We start from the raw sequence: 21,856 nt of genomic DNA, 5'->3' as shown, positions 1-21,856 counted from the left end.
TGGTCACGGCTTGGGGTTCTCTTTCGTGCATCAGAACCACAGAAGACAGAATTTTAAGTCAGGAAGACCTGGAGAAATCATTTGTCCTGGCTTCTGTCTCCCAGAGCAGGGGTCCAGCAGAGCCTGAGGTCCATGGTGATGCTGTTACTTTGTCTCCCTCATGAGGTTTGGGCCAGCAGTCATTCATCGCCCTGCTAGATTGAGAAGTTGCAGGCCACTATGATGACAGGCACACTGTTCTAGTTCCGTGAGCGATTCTTTCGTAGAAGAGCTTGATCATGCCTGCTCTGCATCCCACTCAGTGCTATGAAAGGTTCCCACCTGCTGGAGTGGGAGGGGATACTTCATAAACCAGAATGTTCCAAGCAAGGCTGAGGCATGTTCACTGTTTCCTGTCTGCGGAGCCTGCAGCCTAAATGCCCGAGACTTAGGGTGACGCTGGATTCCTGCTACACCGTTTGTGGTAGAGGCGCTACTGAAGATGTCATTGTAAGTGGAAGGACACCCGATATCGTCCAGTCACTTCCACAAACAGACATCCAGAGTGAGATGGTTTATGAGTTCATTGGACCGTCTGCTTTCCAGCTGGGCCACGTAGAGCAAGTGAGGCAAGCGAGGCCCCAGTGGGTGCACAGTTGGGGTCCTGGGGGGAGTGTGCTCCTATCCATGTCTAAGAGAACTGGGTATGAACATGGCAGAGAGAAGCAGCTAGAAACCAGGCACTCCGAGCACAGACGAGGAAGGTAACAGTGTTGGCTCTTGTTCTCAGAAGCGGTGGGTAGGACTGCGGGGGTGTTGGGGGTGTGGGTGCCCTGTCCACCTTCCTTCGGCCACTCTCCCCTGTCTGCTCCTCGCAGCAGTGCTCAAACTCTCTTCAGTAGCAGAGAGCCCTTCTGCTACCCTTCTGCAGCCCTTCTCTGACACATGCATGCACACATGGACATGAACAGAAAAGCTAAAGGGATGGTGGCCAGTTGAACCACCCAGCCAGGGTCTGCAGGAGGCCGCGTGGAGCATTGTCAGTGTTTGCCAATGGGCCTGGTCATGATACTCACCCAGCGCCGGCCGGTGGAGGCAGCTTTCCCAGGGAGGGGCCTGGGCTCTGGAGCTGTCTGGGGCAGGACATGGAATTAGTGACACACGGTAGGCCTGGAGGAGCAGCCAGTCTGATGGAAGCACTCAGGAGCACAGGGGGTCAGGCTGGGAGTATAGATCTGCGTTTGGGCCAGTCTGGGATCAAGTCCCACCAGGGGGAGGGAAACTGGTGCTGTGGGGGAGGAGGTGGGTCAGGAGGCGCACCTTGCTGGCCGTGGGCCCTCCGCTCACCCTGCTCTGGCATGTGAAGCACACAGAGAGCCCTGTCTCTCAGCCCCTGGATCCGGGGTGGGTGGGGACCGGCGTGGCTGTGGGAAAGTGCAGGAGAGCCTGGCCTCGTGCCAGGTGGAGTCCACGGCGGACACACGGCAGGTAATTTGGCGGGAGGGACCCCCGAGGGCAAGGGCAGTTCTGAGGTTGGACCCGCCACTGACATCTTTGCACACAGATCCCTGTAGCCTCTATCACCCCTTCCCTCAGCACCTCAGTGTTCACCCCCAGATGGAAGGGGAAATGGGTAACAATGCAGGAAGGAGGCGTCCTGCTCCCACATGGTTTCAGAACTCACCAGAGCTGGTGGTGTGCACGGGGGTGGGGGGGTGGGGGGGTGGGGGGGGTCCTCGCCTGCAGCTCCCTCCAGACCCCTGGGACACCTGCTTCTGTGCAGGTACTTCCTCTTGGGTAAGGATACACTTACAGTGCTGGGACCACTGAGCTCTGCTGAGGTCCCTGCAGTTGAGGAGAATCCCTGGGAGGCACTGGATCCTTGCTAGAGACAGGGGAGGAGGTAAGGGGAGGGAGAGGGAAGGGAGAAGAGGGGAGGAGGAGGGCATGGGGGGAGGAGGAGAGGAAAGGACAGGGAAGGGGAGAGGGGGAGGGGAAGGACAGGGGTGGGGAGGGGGAGGGGAAGGAGTGGGGAGGGGGAGAGGAAAGGACATAGGCATGGGGGAAGGGGAGGGGGAAGGGAGAGCAAGGGAGGAGGGGAGAAGGAGAGGGGAGGAGAGAGGGGGAGAGAGGAAGGTGGGGGAGGGGAAGGGTAGGGGAAGGGATGGGGAGGGGAGAGGGAAGGGCATGGGCATGGGGGGAAGGAGGAGGGAGAGCAAGGGAGGAGGGGAGAAGGAGAGGGGAGGGGCACAGCAGTGGGGAGGGGATGGGGGATGGGAGAGGGGGATGGGGGAGGGCACAGCAGTGGGAAAGGGGACGGGGACGGGGACGGGGTGGCAGGAGAAAACACAAGAAGCAGCGCAACCACACCTCACAGAGGTGCTGGGTGGAGAGCGGCTGTTGATCCCATCTGTCCATCAATCCGTTTCGGGACTTACGTTCATCGATAGCGTCACGGGCCTCCAGTGTGCAATTACAGCCAGAAGTGCCTTCTCACTAAGGTACATAATGATTCATGCTGAGAATGTAATTAAAATATTGTGGTAGTTTAAAAATAATGCTCTATTAGGATAATACCCCAAAATGGCTAATCCAGAACGAGTGCTTCCTGCTCTGATTACACCGCGGCTGGTAGGGTACATCAGATGCTTTCAGCTAGATGTGGCGGCCTGTGCAAATGCGCGAGTGCGATGTGCACAGGGTCCTGGGCCGTGACGTTGGAAAACCTCCATGTGCTCCCCAAGTGTCCGTGGGCAATGTCTCCAGTCGACTCTGGTCTTGAAGCTCTGGCGTCAGGACTCAGCAAGGCTGCTCTAAATATCCTCTTGGTCTGTCCACACGAGGACACACTGGACACCTGCTTGGCGACCTTTGCCTTTGTCCTTCTGCAAGTTGCACTCAGCAGCCTGAGACCCAGAGGGTGTGCAGAACCCTGGGCTACCAGCTGGGGACGGGTCCCGGGGACCCCAGAGCAGCACAGGTATCCCTTGGCTGGCTGGGGAAGAGGCCGGAGGAGGTGGGGTGCTGGCACCCAGGCCGTGTGATGCTTCCTCCTCAGGTATCAGGAGATCATGCTGTGCAGCTGCCGGCAAGCACCCTTGGGAGGCCCCTGCTCTCTGGAAACTCATGCTTCCAGATTCCCAGGCTGTGTCTGCCTCAGGCACAGACTGCTGTGCACCCACCCTTCCTCCCAAGGGCTTGGATTCCATGGGTCTGCAGCCCTCACCTGCTCCCAGGCTGCTGGCTGGGGTCACTGCTACTGCACTGCCCTGTGACAAGCATCTGGGCTTCATGAAAACCTGTCTCAGAGTTTTCTCTTAACCCTTCATGCTAATAAAAGATAAAGTTAAATTAAAAGACAAAAGCAGGAAAAAGAAACAAAAAGTAGGCTCAGGTTCACACATGATGTGCCCATGAGCTGTGTTCTTGCCCAGTGCAGTGAGTGTGGGCACAGGTGTTCACAACTGTGGGTGTGCCCTGGGGCAACCCAACAGAGCTTCCCAACCTGGGTGGCTTAAGAAACAGCCTCACAGTTGGGAGGCTGGGAACCTGAAATGAAGGTGTTGGCATCAAAACCACGATGAGATACCACCTCACACCAGTCAGAATGGCTAAAATCAGCAAGTCAGGAAACAACAGGTGTTGCCGAGGATGTTGAGAAAGGAGAGCCCTGGTGTATGGTTGGCGGGAATGCAAACTGGTGCAGCCACTCTGAAAAACAATGTGGAAGGTCCTTAAGAAGTTTAAAACAGAGCTACGACCCAGCAATTGCACTACTGGGGATTTACCCCAAAGATACAGATGCAGTGAAACAATGGGGCACCTGCACCCCAATGTTCACAGCAGCAATGTCCACAGTAGCCAAACTGCGGAAGGAGCCTCGGTGTCCTACAACAGATGAGCGGATAAAGAAGATGTGGTCTGTAGATACAATGGAATGTTGCTCAGCCATCAGGAAAATGAAATCTTACCATATGCAACGATGTGGATGGAACTGGAGGGTATTATGGTGAGTGAAGTAAGTCACAGAAAGACGAATACCATGTGATCTCACTCATCTGTGGAATTTAAGAAGCAAAACAGAGGATCATAGGGGAAGAGAGGAAAAAAGATGAAAGTAGAGGGGGGCAAACCATTAGAGACTCTTAACTCTGGGAAACAAACTGAGGGTCACTGGAGGGGAGAGGGTTGGGGGACGGGTCACTGGGTGATGAGATGAGCGCTGGGTGTCGTACACAACTGAGGAATCATGGAGCTCTGCTGCTGAAACCAATATTGCAGTGCATGATAACCAACCAGAATTAAAAAAAAAAAAAAAAAAAAAAAGAGGTGTTGGCTGGGCTGGCTTTTTCTGAGGCCATGGAGTCTGTTCAGGCCCCTCAGCTTCCGGTGGCTGGGGTGCGCCTTGGCCCGTAGACACAACGCCCCAATCTCTGCCTCCATTGTCACATGGCAGCTTCGCTCTGTGGACGCCTGTCTCCGCACCTCTTCCCCTCTCAGGGGCCTCAGCCTAATGACCTCATCTTTAACTCCTTCTGCAGGATGACCCTATTTCCAAACAAGGTCACATTCCGAGGTCCTAAGGGTGAGAACTGCAATATGTTCTCTCGGGAGACACAGCCCAGCTCATAACAAGGCCGTGCTGCTTTACCAAAGCCCCGGAACCGGACCTTCAGGGACAGAATCCCCAGTCCTGGGGTGCAGCTGCTGCCCAGTGCCTCCTGGGTAGGAACCCGGGCAAGAGGGGTCACAGGAAGACCCCCTGCTGCTCCCCCCTCCCACTCCTAGACAGTCCCCAGTGCTTCCCGCGGGCCAGGGCGCAGAGAGGTCAGCCCAGCCTGCATCTGGCCCTCTTAGCATCTGTGCTCGTGCTGGCCGGCCCTTTCCCAGGTTCAGCCTCGTACGGTCCGTGAGCTCACGCGTCGCACGTAACCCCTACTTGCCCTCCTCCTGCCAGCAGATGCCCTGGAGGAGGAACCCAGCCAGTTCCGGAAGAGAACCAGCCTTGGGGTGGACTAGAATCGCCTTCCTCAGCTAAGCGGCGTTTGGCCAGTCTCACCTCGAGCTGCCCTGCCTCCCGGGCTTCTCACTGCGGGGGAGGGAAGGAAGGCGTACCTCACTCGGAGTCTGCACCTGCCAGCACCTGGAGCTGTTCATGAAGTTCTGTTCACAGAAGAAGTAGGCTGATTTTCCTGAAATCGTTCGTTCACATGCCTGCAGAGATGCGAGTATTCATGTCCCTAGCAGTCATTATGAGAATTGGGGCCTCCTGGAGTCAGAGTTGCTTGCCCTCTTCACTGGGTCTTGGGCTATGCGTGACATTGCAGGCGTGCCATGGTGGCACCATCACTGTCATGATGATCATGTGCGGAGAATGTGCCCAGCGCTTCTATCCCAGACAGAGATGGGAATTCTGAGGTGCTGTGCTCAGCGCTGGTGTGGACAGACACAGCATCCCAGGGGGCCGTGCTGAGCCCACTCACGGCTGGGCCAGGAGCTTGGATGGCAGCGGGAGGGGGGACAGGGCCCTAGTTTGCTGGACAGTTGGGGAAAGGGAGGGAGAATCCAGGTGGAAAGTGATGTTCATGGTGCTTTCACGGCTCACACGTTGTGTCCAGAGGCTGGCCGTAAGGCCCCGTGGTGATTTTTGAGCTGTGAGCATTGCTGCGTCTCCCACCTCCTGCACACCCACACGGGCTCAGCGGACACCTGTCTCTGTGTTTCTCCTCTCGATGTGCCAGGGCCGGTCCCCAAGAGCTCCCTCGGAAATGCCCCTGGTCTGCCCGGAAGCTGTGACTCTCCTGGCCAGGCTGCCTGTCCCCGTCAGGAGTCCCCTCGGTAGGAGCGCCAGGCTGTCTCGGACGCCTGCATTAGCCCCGGGACCGCCCTTTGCATCCAAGGCCTGGCAGAGGGCAGCGGCACATTTGTATCTTGGCTCTATAGATAGAGAGTTTACCTTCTATTTTATTTTTGTTTGCCTTGTCTGGGGAGCCGGATCTTTGGTCTTGGCTTTGGTTTGTTTTGAAGATGAATGTGGAAAGAAGGAGCAAACGGAGGTCAGGAGAGATGGAGGCGAGTCCGCCGTCCCGCCAGGCAAACGCTGTGAAACTTATAAATATTGCACCTCGTTCTCCGGGAAGCCGCTCTCTGGAGGCGCAAAGTGAATGCGCACACTCTCTGCATGCGGCAGACCTGTCTGTGCTGCCAGAGAAATTGTTTTTAAAGGGGGCTCTCAGGAACTGTGCAGAGATGGGCTTTTTATACACTTTACACCCCTGGGGCATTCGAGAGGGTTCTCATGGAATGAAAGAACCTTGGCCCACTCTCCTGTACCATGAAAGAAACAGGCATTTCTGCACGAAGCCACATTCTCCTGACTGAAAGCTGGGCCCTTTCCGCCGTGACAAGGACCTGTCCTTCGACCCCCAGCCTGGGACGTAGCCCCGGCTGCTGCTGTGCTGTCTTGTGTGAGGAGGGGGAGGCACAGTCTTTGAAGCCCAAGGCCTTCTGCAGTCGCAGCGTCCAGGACGGGCCCGAAGCCACTTGGAGAGCCCGTGGCTGTGCTCTGAGCCCCTGCACCCCGGCCAGGAGCCACCTGTGACTGCTCCTCACCTGCAGAGTGTTCCTGCCCTGCCGGAAGGCCCCCCCTCCAGAGGGAGAGACCTTCCCCAGGGCAGAGAGTGGTGGACAGGAGTCCTTCTGTCCACTCGACATTAATAATGGTAATGGCCACAGCCATGGCAACTGTCATTGTCACCACTGTCACCACCACCATTGTTACCATCTACCGAGGGACTCCTAGGCTAAGCATGTCATCTCCGTTGAGATAGCTGGTCTCCAGCCAAGCCTGGAAGCAGTTCCTGTTATCCTTGTTTTACTAGAAGAAGCAGTAGCTCAGAGCCTGCAAGTAACTTGCTGGGACCACACAGGTCTCTAGAGCCAACTGCAAACTCAGGTCAGCCTGGAGATAGGGAAGCTGTGGGCCTGGGTGTCCTCTGTGGGCAGACGACCCCGAGGACAGCCAGCCTGGGAGTCCGGCAGGCCCCACTGCCCTCTTGCGTGCACCCAGTTGGTCTGTCTGGGCCCTTGGTTGGTGAGTGACAACACGAAGGAGAGTGCACGTTGTACCGTTTACTTAGCTTCTCCCATATGGTTTGATGCTGTGTGTTCTTATTCCAAAAGCAGGTGGATTAGAAGGCTTAGGAAAACTCATCTTTAAAATATAACTCTTTGTTCTTTCTCTGTGGACCATGGAGCCATCTAGAATGCAGATCAGCTGGGCTTCATAGAGAGCACGCCATGCTGACCCGAGGGCATGAGTCAACAAGATAATTCCACTTGCTGATTGTTCATCTCCAAAGGCTGAACTGCAGCTGGGAAAACACGGCCTACACAAGCCGAACCACACGGCAGCCACCTCCTTTATGTCAGCTCACCTGCCGGTGTGTTGTCGCTAGCAGTTCCTGCCACGTGCCAGGAACTATACTTCGCTGCCCAGTCAAACAGCCAGTAAGTTTACGGAGTAGATCTACTCTCATTCCCATTCCACAGACTGGGCGGTAGAGGAGCTTGGCCCTGTGCCCGCAGCTGCTAGGCTCCACGTCCAGGCGCATTGCCCTAACCCCCGTGGTGTGCTGCCCAGGGACAGGGAAATAGGGCAGCGTGCGGCGTCGGACCACAGCTTAGCCAGAAATATTGGCGGAAAAGCAAAAGCCGAATCAACCAGCTGTTCAGCAGTGTTGCCACACACGCAAAGAAGTTCCTGGTTTACGTGACTTTTCCCACTGACTTAAATGGGTCGGCAGCTGTTTTGATATCATGCAAACATAAAGGAGGTGGTTTGGGTGATTCTGCAAGACATTTCCTAATGATGAAACAAACTCTGCAATCCGTGTATCTCGGTGAGAAGGTACTGGCCTATGAGTGAGCTCTACCTATAATGCCTTCAGCACCCCAGTCAGAGAGCCCGGGGCACCAAGGAGGCTGGAGCCACCGTTCCCAGCCCTGCCCGCCGTCTGAGGGAAACAGGGCTCACCTGGGTGGTGGACATGCTCTTTGCAAAGGGCGGCTCTGTGATGGGCCCTGTGTCCTCTCCTGCCCGGTGCAGAGGGGGCGCTCCGCCCCTCTCCCCTCTCTTCCCCCTGCCTGGCATTCTCCTGGCGTCTCCGCTCGCTTCTTCACTGGCCACCCTTCCTTGCTGGGTTATTTTAGAGGTTTCTCACGCACCGGGCACAGCCGGGCAGTGTTCATCTACCTACCTGATGCTCTCTGTCTTTTAGAGGAGGCCGGCCCGTCGTGTTTGAGGTGATGGCTCCTTACCTGGTTTTATTTCATCCATTCTAAAGTTTGCTGTTTACTTATTTTGTTATTTGGTGTTTCCCGCTTCTCTCTCTGCGGATCTGACCAGGCAGCTCTCTTCCTGCCCTGTTGCTCCTTCCTTCCCTCCAGGACTACTGGGGTCCTCCCTGCCGGAGTGCACACTCGGTCCCATGGTTCTGTGCACTCTGTGAAACAAGTGGTCAGGTATTCCTCCCACCGAGAAGCCCCCCGCCCCGTCTTTGGATCCACTCGCTACTCCTTTCTCCTCATGTCCTTCTCTGCACTTGGAAGCACCTAGTCTCCTGCATCCAGTAGGGTGCACCTCTCGTGCTCAGATGTACCCATTCTCTCCTCTAGTTGCCCGATGACTCGTTCAGTGGGACGAGGGTGTTTGTTTTAAGAAACAAATACTGTGTTGGACTTGAGTCTGACAAAACTTCCTCAGAGGTGCGCTCCAGGTGCTTCCACCTGCTGCTCTGGCTGGAGACCCCTCAGGGGCATTACTTCCCTGCTGCTCAGGGGGCACCGGCCTTGGCCCAGGGGTCTCCACACCCGCAAGCTCTGGCCAGTGCCACAGTCGTTGGAACCTGTCCAGCCCAGAGAGGGTGGCGAGAAAAACCACTGGGGTTCCCCAGTAGGGCCAAGGCCTGGGGGACTGATGGGCTCACTGTGCCTGTCTTCCAGATCCCCCTGTATTGCTGAGCACAGGGACACCAGGGGGTTTGCGGGAGACTCTCAGAAGCTGTCACACTCCGAATTCCCACCGAGCTTCTTCATCCTTTTTTAAATTAGGAGCCAACGCGGACAGATCCACATGGAGTGTTAATGATAGCTGTTGGAAGCTGCCACGGCTGTCAGCTAACAAAACTTAGACCCCATCTTGCTGTTAGTAACAACATTTGGTCATGTTTGGCTGTTACGGCTCTGCACTAAGTAACCATGGGTTTTAGCTACATTTTTCCCTTGATCCTTATAACACTGGGTGAACTGAGCATTTTGTTTTCTCTTTTCAGGTGAGAAAATGCAGGTGTCAGGAGGTGACACCACCCCGTGACACTGAGGAGGTAAGTGGCATAGTTGGCATTTGAACCCAGACCTGTAGGCTCCAAGGCCTGGTACTTTCCCAGCATCTGTGATTCTTTGTGATTACTTAGTCGGCACGTTTGCCTGCAGTCTTTGTCCCCCAGGATACAAGCCCATGAGGGGACCTCATGTCTTCCCCTCCCTGCAGTGGCCCTAAGACTCACCCACCACAAGGACTGTGCAGAGGGGGCTCTCTGCAGGTGCCCTCAAGAGAATGGAAGACCCCCTCTTCCATCTGTCGGTGACAAGGGTGCTCCTTCTTTTCATCTACTCAATTGCCGGCTTTGCCCAGGACAAGCTGAAAGCAGGCATGGGGATGTGGGAATTAGCCTGGCCATCCAGATGGTTCTGGATTGGCCAGAGGAAATATAGAGTGAGCTGAGCCCAGGGAGGTCAGCTCGAAGAGCTGGCCTGGGGCAAGGCTAGGCCTCACAGGAGTGGCTCTGGCAGGGCCTGAACTAGTCCTGGGCAGAGAAGGTGGGCTTCTGGACCCCATGAGACAGAAAAGCACTGAAGGGCTGATGTGATGGAAGGAGCCAGCGGGGGTCCAGCAGGGCAGGGGAACACACAGGAGGTTGGGGCCCCTGGAGTGTGGGTGACCCCAGGCTTGCTGGGCAGGGCAGAGGGGGCCCAGCCATGGAGGGAGCCAGCAGGCCCTGGGGGTTCTCTGTGAAGTGAGGGGGCCGGTGGAGCAGAGGTTCAGGACACACTCGCCCCGACACCACTCTGCACTCACACTCCTGCTCCGGCTGTATTAGTGGCACGCTGAGGCTTCCTGCACACCCAGCCTGAACTGGGGTCCTCAGGGAGAGGGCCGCTGCCCCCAGCCCTCCCCCTAGCAAGGCTGCTGCAAAGCCAATTAGCACATGAATGAGTGCATGAGTGTTGAAGGCCAAGATGAGAAATGGCTGTTTTTTTCAATTCTGCTTTTCCTCCCTAAGGGAGAAAATTTTAGAAAGATTAATGATTGCGATGACAAATATATTTTAAAATTAAGGGTGGCATGTCTTTCCTCATCAATTTCTATTCTTTGGGTCATTAAACCTTGAAGTTTTAAATAGAAAGACGTTCACTCCATTAAAGCAAGTCTTCAGAGGCTCAGGGCACCTCAAGGAAGAGCCTCCTGTCCTTAACTTTTGTGATCATTGACAACCATTATTTTGTTAAATCTGTACACATTGGCTTATGAAATACTTTTTTCCCAAAAGCGTCTTGTTGCTTTGCTGGGACCACCTGTCAATGCACACATTCCATCCTGGACTCCAGCTGAGGCTTGTTTTCCACGTCCCTCACCCCACAGCCCTAGCATGTGCCCCATGTCCCAGGACACTCTGCATGCATGCCAGCACGTATGTGGGGTGCCAAGGAGCTTCTGCTAACATGTCTGGATAACAAGGAAACCTGATGGCCCCACAGCTTGGTACCCCTTTTGCCAGTGAAGCCCCATCCCCATGCCCTGAGCTGGGACTTTAAAGAAGCCACAGCTGCATAGATGAGCCCTCTTGTCCTTCAAATCATACCTGGCCTATAGAGCACCCAGCTTCACACTGCAGAGCAGGTGCAGGCACAGCTTGGCCTGCCTGGATGCTGAATGCCCTCCCCTCGGCTGTGAGCCGTGGCCCCCACCCCCTACCCCTGCTCACCCAGCCTCAGTGCAGCCAGCCTCCCCGGGCATTCCTGTCATCTTACTTCTCTACCGTTGGTTCCCACGTCCACCACCCTTGCTTGACTCTGAATCCAGTTCTTGGAGTGGCTTTGAGTACCTGAACCCCTGTCACGTCTGCTTGGTGGGTTAGGCCATGTTCCAGCACACTTCGATGTCCCTTCTGGGGCCCAAAGCCCTGTCTGTGTCATGCTGGCCCTGCCAGCCCCGGGCTGCCCTGCATGGGCTTGGTGCTCAGTGTCTGCAGCCATCCTGGGGGCCATGGTTCTGTCTCCTGGCTTATTCTTCTGGGCTCTGAGCTCAGCCCCTCGTGACTGGGCAGGGGTGGCAGAGCTAGGAGTTCCCTACCGGGACCAACGCTGATTCATTCTGACTTCAGTAAGGAAAGGAGTCAGGACTACAGGGTGTCCTGGAGCCGGAATGTCCCTGCCCCCCGAGCCCCTCCTTCACCACCCCACATCCCCCCATCAAGTTCTCACCGACTGGGCGCTTGGAGACGGGACTCGTGTGTCAGCTCCAGATTCCCACGGCCCGGCCTAGGACCTGCCCTGTGGCAGGTGCTAAATATATCTCTGTTGAATGAAGGAATCTGAAAAAAGCCAAGGGAAGTAGAGACTTGTATGGCTTATGGATGCCCTTCACCGGGTCCCTTCATTAGGATGCACAGTGGGAGCTGCGGGCAACAGGCAGAGCCATGCCTCCTGACCAGATGCTCACAGGTGCATGAAGAAGGAACGTCCTGGTGGGACACTCTGCAAAACCCCAGACGACCCAGATCCTTAGGCCTGGAGAGTAGAAGGCACCTTGCTAGCACGCTGTCCATGGAACGTGGGAGTAGACACAGGGCTGCCTGGTGCAGGGCCTCCAACCAGTGCTCGACTGAGGGGCACCACTGTCCCAGAGCATCAGGGTGCTCCTTCCTCTCTGTCTGTGTTTATGTCAGGGATGAGGCTGTGGGATGGCTACTCTGCATGACTCAAGTTGTCTGCCACGGGAGAAGCCCCTGATTACACAGGGACTGGAACTCACATACTTACCCACTGCCCTCTCCTAAAGCCTCTGTAAAATGACAGCCAAGCTATACTGTTTTAAAGGACACACACCCACAAGGGCAGGAGAATGAGGAAAAGGCAATAGGGACAGAAGTTTAGGAGCCAGAAAGCTGGTGTGTGAGGGGTGAATGATACAGTAGTGAGAGGGCTGGATGTGTGGCTGCAGAAAGGAGCCTGAGGGCCAGCGTGTGGTGGGGGGACGGGCCCTGGAGGACTCAGGGATGGTCTACGCGGCCATCAGAGTCCCTAGCCCCTTTTCCCTCTGGTCTTTTGGATCGAGGACAGGGAGTAGTTTTGACCTCAAGCAAGTTGGAGGGTTCTTTTCTGGAGAAACTGGTGCACCCAAGAGAAAAGACTCTATAAACACCTAGATTTAAAAACAAATAAGTAAAGGGATCACAATCAGAGTGCTTCTCAACAGGAACATTTGAAAGTAGGAGATAAAATTTTATGGGAAAAATAATTCCCTCCCTAGAATTTTAGCTCAAACAAACTCTCAAGCCAGACTATATTTTCAGACACATAATTGCTCAATAAAAGTATCTCCCACCCACTATTTTTATGGGCTGCTGGGAGACATCTGCCACCAAAATGAGAGCAAAAGCCAAGACAGACAAAGACACAGATTCAGGAAACTGGGTTCTCAAGAGGCAAGAGGCAGAAGGGGCCCCCAGGGCGACAGGGAGCACCCAGGGTGGGCTGGGAGAGCCCTGAGAGGACGCTCACGATTCCTACAGAGTGGAGGCATGAGTTAGTGATGGGTGCATGAAATATCACCACCGTGACCAGGCAAATCAGTGACGTGCAGGAAGGACGAAAGTCCTGTAGGAGGACACGTAGCCTCTGGCTCTGCTGCTAACAAAGCTTTACATTGTCAGGAAATGTCATTTCCCCCCTGGAATATGGACCCGCTAAGTGTGACACGTGGCAGTGGGTGCACGGGACGGGGAGGGGCACCACAGAGGGCAGATCTGAAAGCCCAGCCTTCACTTCCCATCACAGGAAGTCAGAATGTGAAGCCGGAGCTCAGACATCAAAACATAGGGGTATAAGCATAATATTCAGAAATGGGAGGATGAATAGGAGGGCCAGAGCTAAAACGTCCCCAGAGGGCCCCTGGGGACTGGGGCGGGGGGTGCTGGGCTCAGCGGTGTTGGTCATAAGCCAGGCTGAGTAGTTAGACTCAGAGTATGTGTCACTGATAAGATTTGTTTAAAGTTTAAAGGAAGAATCAAGGATACTGTTTAGATGGACACACTGTGGAGGTGTGATGGCTCAGCTGAGTTTCTGGCACTTTACAGCATTTTCTGGCGTTCAGCAGTTGACTAGTGTGAATAATTCAGGACCAAGGATGGTTGTCTTTTTGCAATTAGCTGAAAACCGTGACTGATTTTTAGTATCTAATTATTTCCTATCCCCTAATTATCTGTGTGGACTTTGCAATAATTGTGAGAAATGGTTAAAGATCACATAGGAAAAAAGTAAGAATGCATTTGCACTGGCCCATAGAGGTATTTCCCCCTTTACCTGGTATCAAGGAGCCCTGTGCCTCTCAGGCACTTTGCTCCTCGGAGCTATGTTCTGTACCTGTGTGTCTAACTGAAATTCCACCTGAATGGTCTTCATTCATCACTCTCAGCTTAGGGCTGTTTGGAATGTATACGGAACCAAAAAGCATGTTGATTTTGCCTTCCTTTTTACCTCTTCTTACCTGAAAAAAAAAAAAAAAAAAAAAAAAAAAGCCATGGTACCTGAGTCCTATGTCTTCCCATTGCTGCCTCGGAACAACAGGGGGAAATGCAGGGGTCCTGTGGAAATCACCTCAGTCTGACTCTAGATTCTGCTCTGAGCTTTGCCCTCTGGTTTTCCCTCTTACCAGTGGCCAACCAGCTCACAAGGCAAGTTACAGGGAGAAGGTGGGGGAGCCACCCTTGGATCAGCCCCTGCTGGCATTCAGAGCTAGTCCTCACATGCCCTGTCACTGAGGATGAGCACCCAAAGCTCAGAGAAGTTCAGTAACTGGCCAAGGAGAAGCAGCAGATGCACAGGCAAGTGGGGATGGGAGCCCCTGTGCTCCTGACTGAGGTCTGCTCCTTTGTCCGTCCTGGCTACAGGGACCAGTGTGTGGTCCTGGCAGTGCCTCCCCCCCACCCCCTTCATGTGTTTAGGGGACACCAGTGCCAGTTTACTGTGAGGCTCCTGTGGACCAGTCCTGGGACCCTCAGAACTTTTGAGCACAGAAAGACATGATAAATACCTCCTACTTACGTCTCTCTAGCTTCTGGTATTTTTAAGCTATCACCTTCTCCTCGGTGTCTGCTTTTTCATTTGGAGACACATTTGGACTGCGTGGCTGGTGTTTGCAACGTCTGTAGGACACAGTCCCACATGAACTCTGATGAGAACCTCCAGGGAACAAGGGAGAATGGGATGGTGCAGCAGGTGCAGAGAGAGGGAGGCACACAGAGCATTTCTTATTGTCCAAGGTCATTTACACATGAAAGGGTGTTCCGTTGTCTTCTGTGACAGAGCCTGAAATGCACAATCAAATGGAGACCCCAGGAAGCCATCCAGAGCCTTCTATTGAAGGAACATGGGGTGGGGGGCATCCGTTAGCCTGACTAGAGCTTGAATTGGTCTCCCTTGTCAGGTAAGGCCCACTTTCTCCTTTCACAGAGGCCATGCGGACTCAGTCTTGAGTGAACAGACTGGCATCCAGTACCTACAGCAGAGAGGCACTGGGATCCCTGGGGTTCAGCCAGGTCCTGAGAACCCAGGCAGCCCTGGCCAGGCTTGTCCTGGGTCCCGGCCACTGCCTCAGAACAGGCCTCACTGGTAGGACATGGCCCCAGCCACTCTCTGGGGGAACAGAGCAGAAAGCCTTGCCCAGGGAGAGGGGGTGGGTCATAGAAGCTGTGGATGGAAGGAGCCCTGGAAATCCTGCGGCCTCTTTGTGGGGTGGTGTCTTTGTTCCAGCCAAGTCTGCTGGACACTTATATGCTAGCGAAACAGATAAACCTGCTCAGAGTATGAGTGGAGGCTGGCCCCTGCTTCGCCGCCCTACGTGCGATCACAGGCCCCCAGGACTCCAGGGCACTCCTAGAAAGCCTGAGTCTAATCCCCCTCTGAGTTTACCAATGAGGAACTGCTCCAGGCATCTCCAAGCTACTGGAACATTCTCTGATGTGGATCATCAGGTCCCAGAGCAGACCCTGGGCAGGGGGTAGCCTCTGTCTCTGCTCTTTATTCAGCAGGATTTGAGTGAGTGTTTTTGGTTCTTGGGTTTGGTTCTGGTGCCAAAGGAAGCCATGGCCTGTGTCACAAACAGCACAGCAGGACAGACTTGTAAACACAGGTTGCAGTTCCTCTGGGTCTTCAGGGACATGTCACTTCCTGCCCTGATGTGTGAATGCATTCCCTCCATTGGAACCCAAGAACTTGCTTTGGTCACGAGTTCCCAGTACCCTGAGGACTGCGGCCTAGGCCTCTACCCAGAATAGGGACAGCAGGACAGGAGTCACGGGTGCCCATAGATAGCCTCAAATACAGCTGGCCTTTTAGCCTTGACTCTTCCTCTCATGGTAAACAGACTTAGAACCTGGCTCCTGCACCCCCCACTCCAGGTGGTCAGAAGGTCAGATCTTTGCCCCGGCTTAGCCCTCCTATCCCACCCTCCATTCCAGCGGCCTCAGAGTCATGCTATGGCCTATGGGGTCATCTAGACCTTCGTAAAGAGGTCTGGGGCCGGGCTATTCATGCAGGTAGCTGCACAGAAGCCTGTCTCAGGGCTGTCCGCATGGCTAGATCCGCAGCAGCCCTGCCTGTAGGTAGTGACGTTGGTTGCTGTGGGCATAGCTCCAAGCCTGCTCCGCTGGCTGGAGCTAAAATAAGACACTCCGATGAGCCAGTGTCTGCTCACACCCGACGCCAACCACACGAGGTCGCAGAGATGTCCAAAAGCGTGTGGCTGAGCTCATCCCTGAAGCCAGGGCTTTCTGGCTGATGCTTCATTATCAGTCCCTGCCATTCATACATTCCACTCACTCAGAATTCAGTTCCCATGCACAGCTCTCGGCACTGACTGTGGTGGGCATTAGTGAGGCAGCGACAAAGGAGGGGGACCTTTCCCATCCTCACAGCATCTACACTTCACACATCACAATATGTGCACAGATAGTGACACACAACTAACTGCACTCCGAACGCTGCCTGAGTGTGCCGGGCAGTCCCTGAAGGATGACCCTCGAGCTGGCCTGAAGGAGAAGCAGCTGCAAGGCAACAGAGGGGAAGGAGGGGGCATCTCCTGCTGCAGGTGCCTGGGGTTGGGGCATCAGGAAGCCAGTGCGGGGTGCCAGGAGATGAGAGGGTCATGTGGCAGACCACAGGACATGCTGGGGGCATTGACTGGGCTTCCCTGCCACCAGAAGGGATGATTGGAAATCTTAGCACTCTTAAGGAAAGAGACAAAGGAAATCAAATTTGCATTTTTTAAAGAACCTTTTTGCCTGCTGTGTGATATGAGTTAGAGGGTGGAGGCCAGCAGGTGTATTTGGGGCGTGAGAGACAGTCCTGGTGAGGAAGAGAGTTGACAAGCCTGCCACTAAGCAGGGTGGGCTAGGGTGAGCCCAGACCCACACTCAGGTTTCCAGGGGTTACTCCTGCCCCATATCTGCCAGAGGAGCTGTATCAACCAACCCTGCGTCCACACCCAAGAGGAGTAGAGATTCATTGGCCCCATCAGATGCCAGAGTCGCACAGTCGGGGCTCAAAGGGCAGCATCAAGGTAGAGTAGGGAGCTGCCCGGCTGGCACACCTTCTGCCTGATGGGGGAGCTCATGTAGCTCCAGCCCATGTGTCCAGGAGTCTGTACTTCAACCAGGGTGGTATTCCCAGGGCCTACAGCAGTACCCGGAATACAAGAGCATCACAGGTGCTCAATAGATGTTAACCAAGGTTGCACCCAGGACAACCTGGTAGACAAGCTGCCCCTCTCACTTCCTCCCTTTCCCTGGAGACACCTGGGAGCTGTTTCCCACGCTATATGCTGGCAGCAGTGGGGCCAGCACACAGCCTGCTCACCCTGGGTGGTCTCCACCTGGGAGGTCCTTCTTGGTGGGAGCACACTCTGTTCCCAGGCGATGCATGCTGTTCCAGGATGCAGCACCCTTTCTCAGCCCTGGCCCCTTTCAAGACCCAGTCTACACATCTGGTGTCCACATGGCTCCAAGCGGGCCTCCTCATCCCCAGGCTCCTCCCCAGGGAAGGCACTCGGCCCTGACCTCCATCTCTCCCGGGGCTGTGACTGTCTTCCTGTGCCCTGTGGACACTAGTCTGAGCCCCCCAGGAGCAGGAACTGCCTAATGTTGCCACTGTCCCCCTCCCCTGGCATGTGGGGGATTTAACAACCATTTGTTGGGTGAATGAATAAATAAATGGCCAAGAGATGGTTCTCTGGAGTGCCTGTCACCTTTCCATGTGCTGCACACAGACCTGAGTGTTGCTTTATTCAGGGCTGTCCGCCTCCCTGGAGCGCGAGGCCTCCATGCTACATGCGGTCCCTGCAGAAATGTGTGCCCACAGTAGGGCCTTCAGAGGGGCACTCAATGACGATACTTATCTTCACATTCTGACTCAGCAGATGACTCAGCAAACAGCCTCTGCCTTACTGACATGGTGCTTCGGGTCTCAGGCTGGATCTACCAGTTAAATTTTTTTTTTTTAATTTTTATTTATTTATGATAGTCACAGAGAGAGAGAGAGAGGCAGAGACACAGGCAGAGGGAGAAGCAGGCTCCATGCACCGGGAGCCCGATGTGGGATTCGATCCCGGGTCTCCAGGATCGCGCCCTGGGCCAAAGGCAGGCGCCAAACCGCTGCGCCACCCAGGGATCCCCTGGATCTACCAGTTAAACGTTAGTATAAATTCAGCACTTGTGTGCATATATACATACAGTCCCATAACGTCTATTAACTCTCTACTGTGTGTCAGCTGCTGGTGTTGCCAGCCCGGGGGACACAGCAGTCCTGGCAGGATTGAGTGTCGTGAGATACAGCGGGTGGGAGATGCTGCTAGTCCCAGTGCTGTCAGGGGAGGCGCACCCGGAGCCTGAAACTGAGTCGGTCTCAGTGCAGTCATGGTGGATGTGTCTGGTGGAGTGAAGAACCACGGCAGCAGGCACGCACAACCTGCACCCCTGGCCACAACTGTACCCTGCATGTTTACTGAGACAGTAGCACCTGCCCAATTCCACATGTTGTGTGTTCCTATTCATGCATACCACTCGCATAACTTAACCAGCAGGTGTCCATGGTGGATGGGAATTCGGTGGTCTCTGGTCCAGGAGGTCCTTGACTTCCAGAGATGATATCCAAGGAACAGCACACCCATGGGCCCACTACAATAAAAACAAAATTTTTACTCTTCACAAAAATGTCTAAGGGACACAAAAATTTTCAGTGCTGTTGAGAGTAAGTTTAGTGCTTGGAGATTTGAATGCCAAAGTGATGATTATACTAAACAGCTATAAATATGCTAGATGTTATTTCTAGAAATACTGTAGAACATAAATGTTAACCATACTATTGTGTGCAATTAATGTTCCTGCTTTAACTGGAACATGAAAAGCAGCACCAACTGCATGAACTGTGGTAATGTCATTGGTGCTACAGCAGTTCCCAAGAGCTCACACGGGTCATGAGGCACCGAGCGGCTTCCCCTAGTGCCACAGACACACCATTCCTGCCTTTCCCAGCGGCATGGTCAACCACGTCAGGCTGATGCTTGAAATAAGACCTTGTGGGACTATTTACACTGGAGAAATTGGCAAACCCTACAAATCAGCATGTTTCTCTCTTCTTTCCTTTTTTTTTTTTTTTTTTAAGATTTTATCTATTTATTCATGAGAGACGCAGAGAGAAAGAGAGGCAGAGACATATAGGCAGAGGGAGAAGCAGGCTCCATGCAGGGAGCCCAACGTGGGACTCGATCCCGGGTCTCCAGTATCACGCCCTGGGCTGAAGGCAGCACCAAACTGCTGAGCCACCGGAGCTGCCTTCTCTCCTCTTTCTTCCCTTCCTCCCTCCCTCTCTTCCTCCCTCCCTCCTTTCTCTTTCTTCTCTCTCTCTCTCTCTCTCCTTTTTTCTTTTCTTTTCTTTTCTTTTCTTTTCTTTTCTTTTCTTTTTTCTTTTCTTTTCTTTTCTTTTCTTTTCTTTTCTTTCCTTTCCTTTCCTTTCCTTTTCTTTTCTTTTCTTTCTTTTTCCTTTCCTTTCCTTCCTTCCTTTCTTTCTTTCTTTCTTTCTTTCTTTCTTTCTTTCTTTCTTTCTTCCTTCTTTCTTTTCTTTTCTTTTCTTTTCTTTTCTTTTCTTTTTTTCTTCTAAGAGCCTGTTGCTCTGCACTTACCAGCACACCACTGCTTGCGTCCACCTAAGTCAAATTCACTTCCAGGTGTTACTTTTTGTGAGGCTTCTCTACCCACTTCCATTCCTCCTCTCTACCCCAACATATCAGAGACAGATGGAAAAAACTGAGGTTCACAGAGTCTAGGGACTGGCACATCATAGCACAGTTTATAACAGCAAAAACTAAGGAAGAAACTGAGGCCATTCTCCACCCCACCAACTCCGTGCTTCGTCTACTGCTGTATGTAGGTACTACCATGGCAGTATATGATGTTGATACAAGACCACCTTACATTTAGAATTTGAAGTTTTACAGTTACCATCCTTCGGTGAAGTGATGCTTTCTATGAGTGCCACAAAAGTGTACATTCGCAAAAATTATTAAGAACGTTCTGTTTATAGGCTAGGGTTCAATGCTGCTCAGCTGTGGTAGTCATCTTGTATTACTAATGAAAACCTGTTCCCTAATTGTTCAAAACCATCTCAGGGCTGATACGTATACAATATAAATATTTTATAGGTGTAATTCAATTAATTTCCAAAGAAAAATATCTGTTGGATGCATGTAAACATACTGGTTAAATTGTATGTCTTCATTTCTTCCACTCCAATGGCTGAGACCGTGGAGAATAGACTATAAAAATTGCACCAAAGAGCTTATTCCCTTTTTATCGCCTGTCAAATTATTGCTACAACGCCCATAGTTGGTGGTGAAACATTGCAATCCGTGCTAGCTAGCAATGAAACGCCAAGTGTGAGTTGTGCATTGAGTTTAGGTAATGTACCAGAAAACATTGCATGAAAACACTAATTTTCTCAATATATATTAGTAGATGCAGCATTTACCAATGAGAAGTGAGGATGTTTTTAAACAGTTTGTTGACTTGAAGTCTTGGCCAGGCTACACATAAATGCTGTCTAGTTGATGTTGACATTGGACACAGAGGCACCCTGAGGGCTGTGAGATCTTGGCTGCAATGCCCTGCCCACCTGGCCTGAGACGCCCCCGGTCACACGGACTCTACTCCAGGCTCATTCGCCATTCACTGGTTAGGTGTCGCCAGCATCCCTAAGGTTTCTCCAGACAAACACACCAGGCTCCTTCCACCTCTCCTCGGCCTCCTCCCAGCTGTGCACACCCACTCCTTGAGGAGAGCCCTCCACCCATTCGCCCTGTAGCTGGTCATGTCACTGAAGGAGAGCCAGAGTTACTATTAACACGCATCTCAAGCTGTTGAGCAAAGAGCTGGTTTAATTTAATTTATGTGGCCTGTAAAAAATAAAATAAGAGAAACCTGAGATATGTTATTATCAGCCTTAGATGACACCAGCATTTAAATGCTTTATTATCTTATTATTGAGCAGCGTTTCCAAGAAGAACCTCTTTGTCTTTTATGCTGTTTGTGAGAAACATTTTCTTCAGTTTTATGGAATAATCGTTGTCTAAGAGCAGGAGGGGAAAATGGTATCTCATGGATTTTTTTTGTATATTTTTTTATTGGAGTTCAATTTGCCAACATTTAGCATAACACCCAGGTCTCATCCCATCAAGTGTCCTCCTCAGTGTCCGTCACCCAGTCACCCCAACCCCCTCGGCCCACCTTCCCTTCCACTACCCCTTGTTTGTTTCCCAGAGTTAGGTGTCTCTCATGTTCTGTCTCCCTCACTGATATTTCCCACTCATTTTCTTTCCTTTTCCCTTTATTCCCTTTCATTATTTCTTATATTCCCCAAATGTATGAGACCATATGTTTGTCTGTTTGTCCTTCTCCAAATGACTTATTTCACTCAGCATAATATCCTCCAGTTCTATCCATGTTGAAGCAAATGGTGGGTATTCGTCGTTTCTAATGGCTGAGGAATATTCCATTGTATACATAGACCACAGCTTCTTTATCCAATCATCTTTCGATGGACACAGAGGCTCTTCCACAGTTTGGATATTGTGGACATCACTGCTGTAAACATCGGGGTGCAGGTGTCCCGGCGTTTCACTGCATCTGAATCTTTGGGGTAAATCTCCAGCAGTGCAATTGCTGGGTCGTAGGGCAGACCTATTTTTAACTCTTTGAGGAACCTCCACACTGTTTTCCAGAGTGGCTGCACCAGTTCACATTCCCACCAACAGTGTAAGAGGATTCCCTTTTCTCCGCATCCTCTCCAACATTTGTGGTTTCCTGTCTTGTTAATTTTCCCCATTCTCACTGGTGTGAGGTGGGATCTCATTGTGGTTTTGATTTGTATTTCCCTGATGGCAAGTGATGCGGAGCATTTTCTCATGTGCTTGTTGGCCACATGAAATTTCTCTTCATGTCTTTTGCCCATTTCATGATTGGATTGTTTGTTTCTTTGCTGTTGAGTT

At 52.8% G+C, this 21,856-nt stretch overlaps 1 long non-coding RNA gene across 1 annotated transcript in view; it reads left to right on the top strand.

Annotated features, from left to right (window-relative positions):
- Positions 1-21,856, top strand: part of LOC144287686 (uncharacterized) — a 595,958-nt gene that overhangs the window by 341,491 nt on the left and 232,611 nt on the right. Inside the window, exon 4 of the long non-coding RNA XR_013355429.1 lies at positions 9,312-9,362. This is a non-coding gene — a long non-coding RNA (uncharacterized LOC144287686). The remainder of the gene's footprint in view (positions 1-9,311; positions 9,363-21,856) is intronic.

Source organism: Canis aureus, chromosome 17, assembly GCF_053574225.1.
Source record: "Canis aureus isolate CA01 chromosome 17, VMU_Caureus_v.1.0, whole genome shotgun sequence".
Classification (NCBI taxonomy): domain Eukaryota; kingdom Metazoa; phylum Chordata; class Mammalia; order Carnivora; family Canidae; genus Canis; species Canis aureus.
This window is presented reverse-complemented; position numbering and strand designations above follow the sequence as displayed.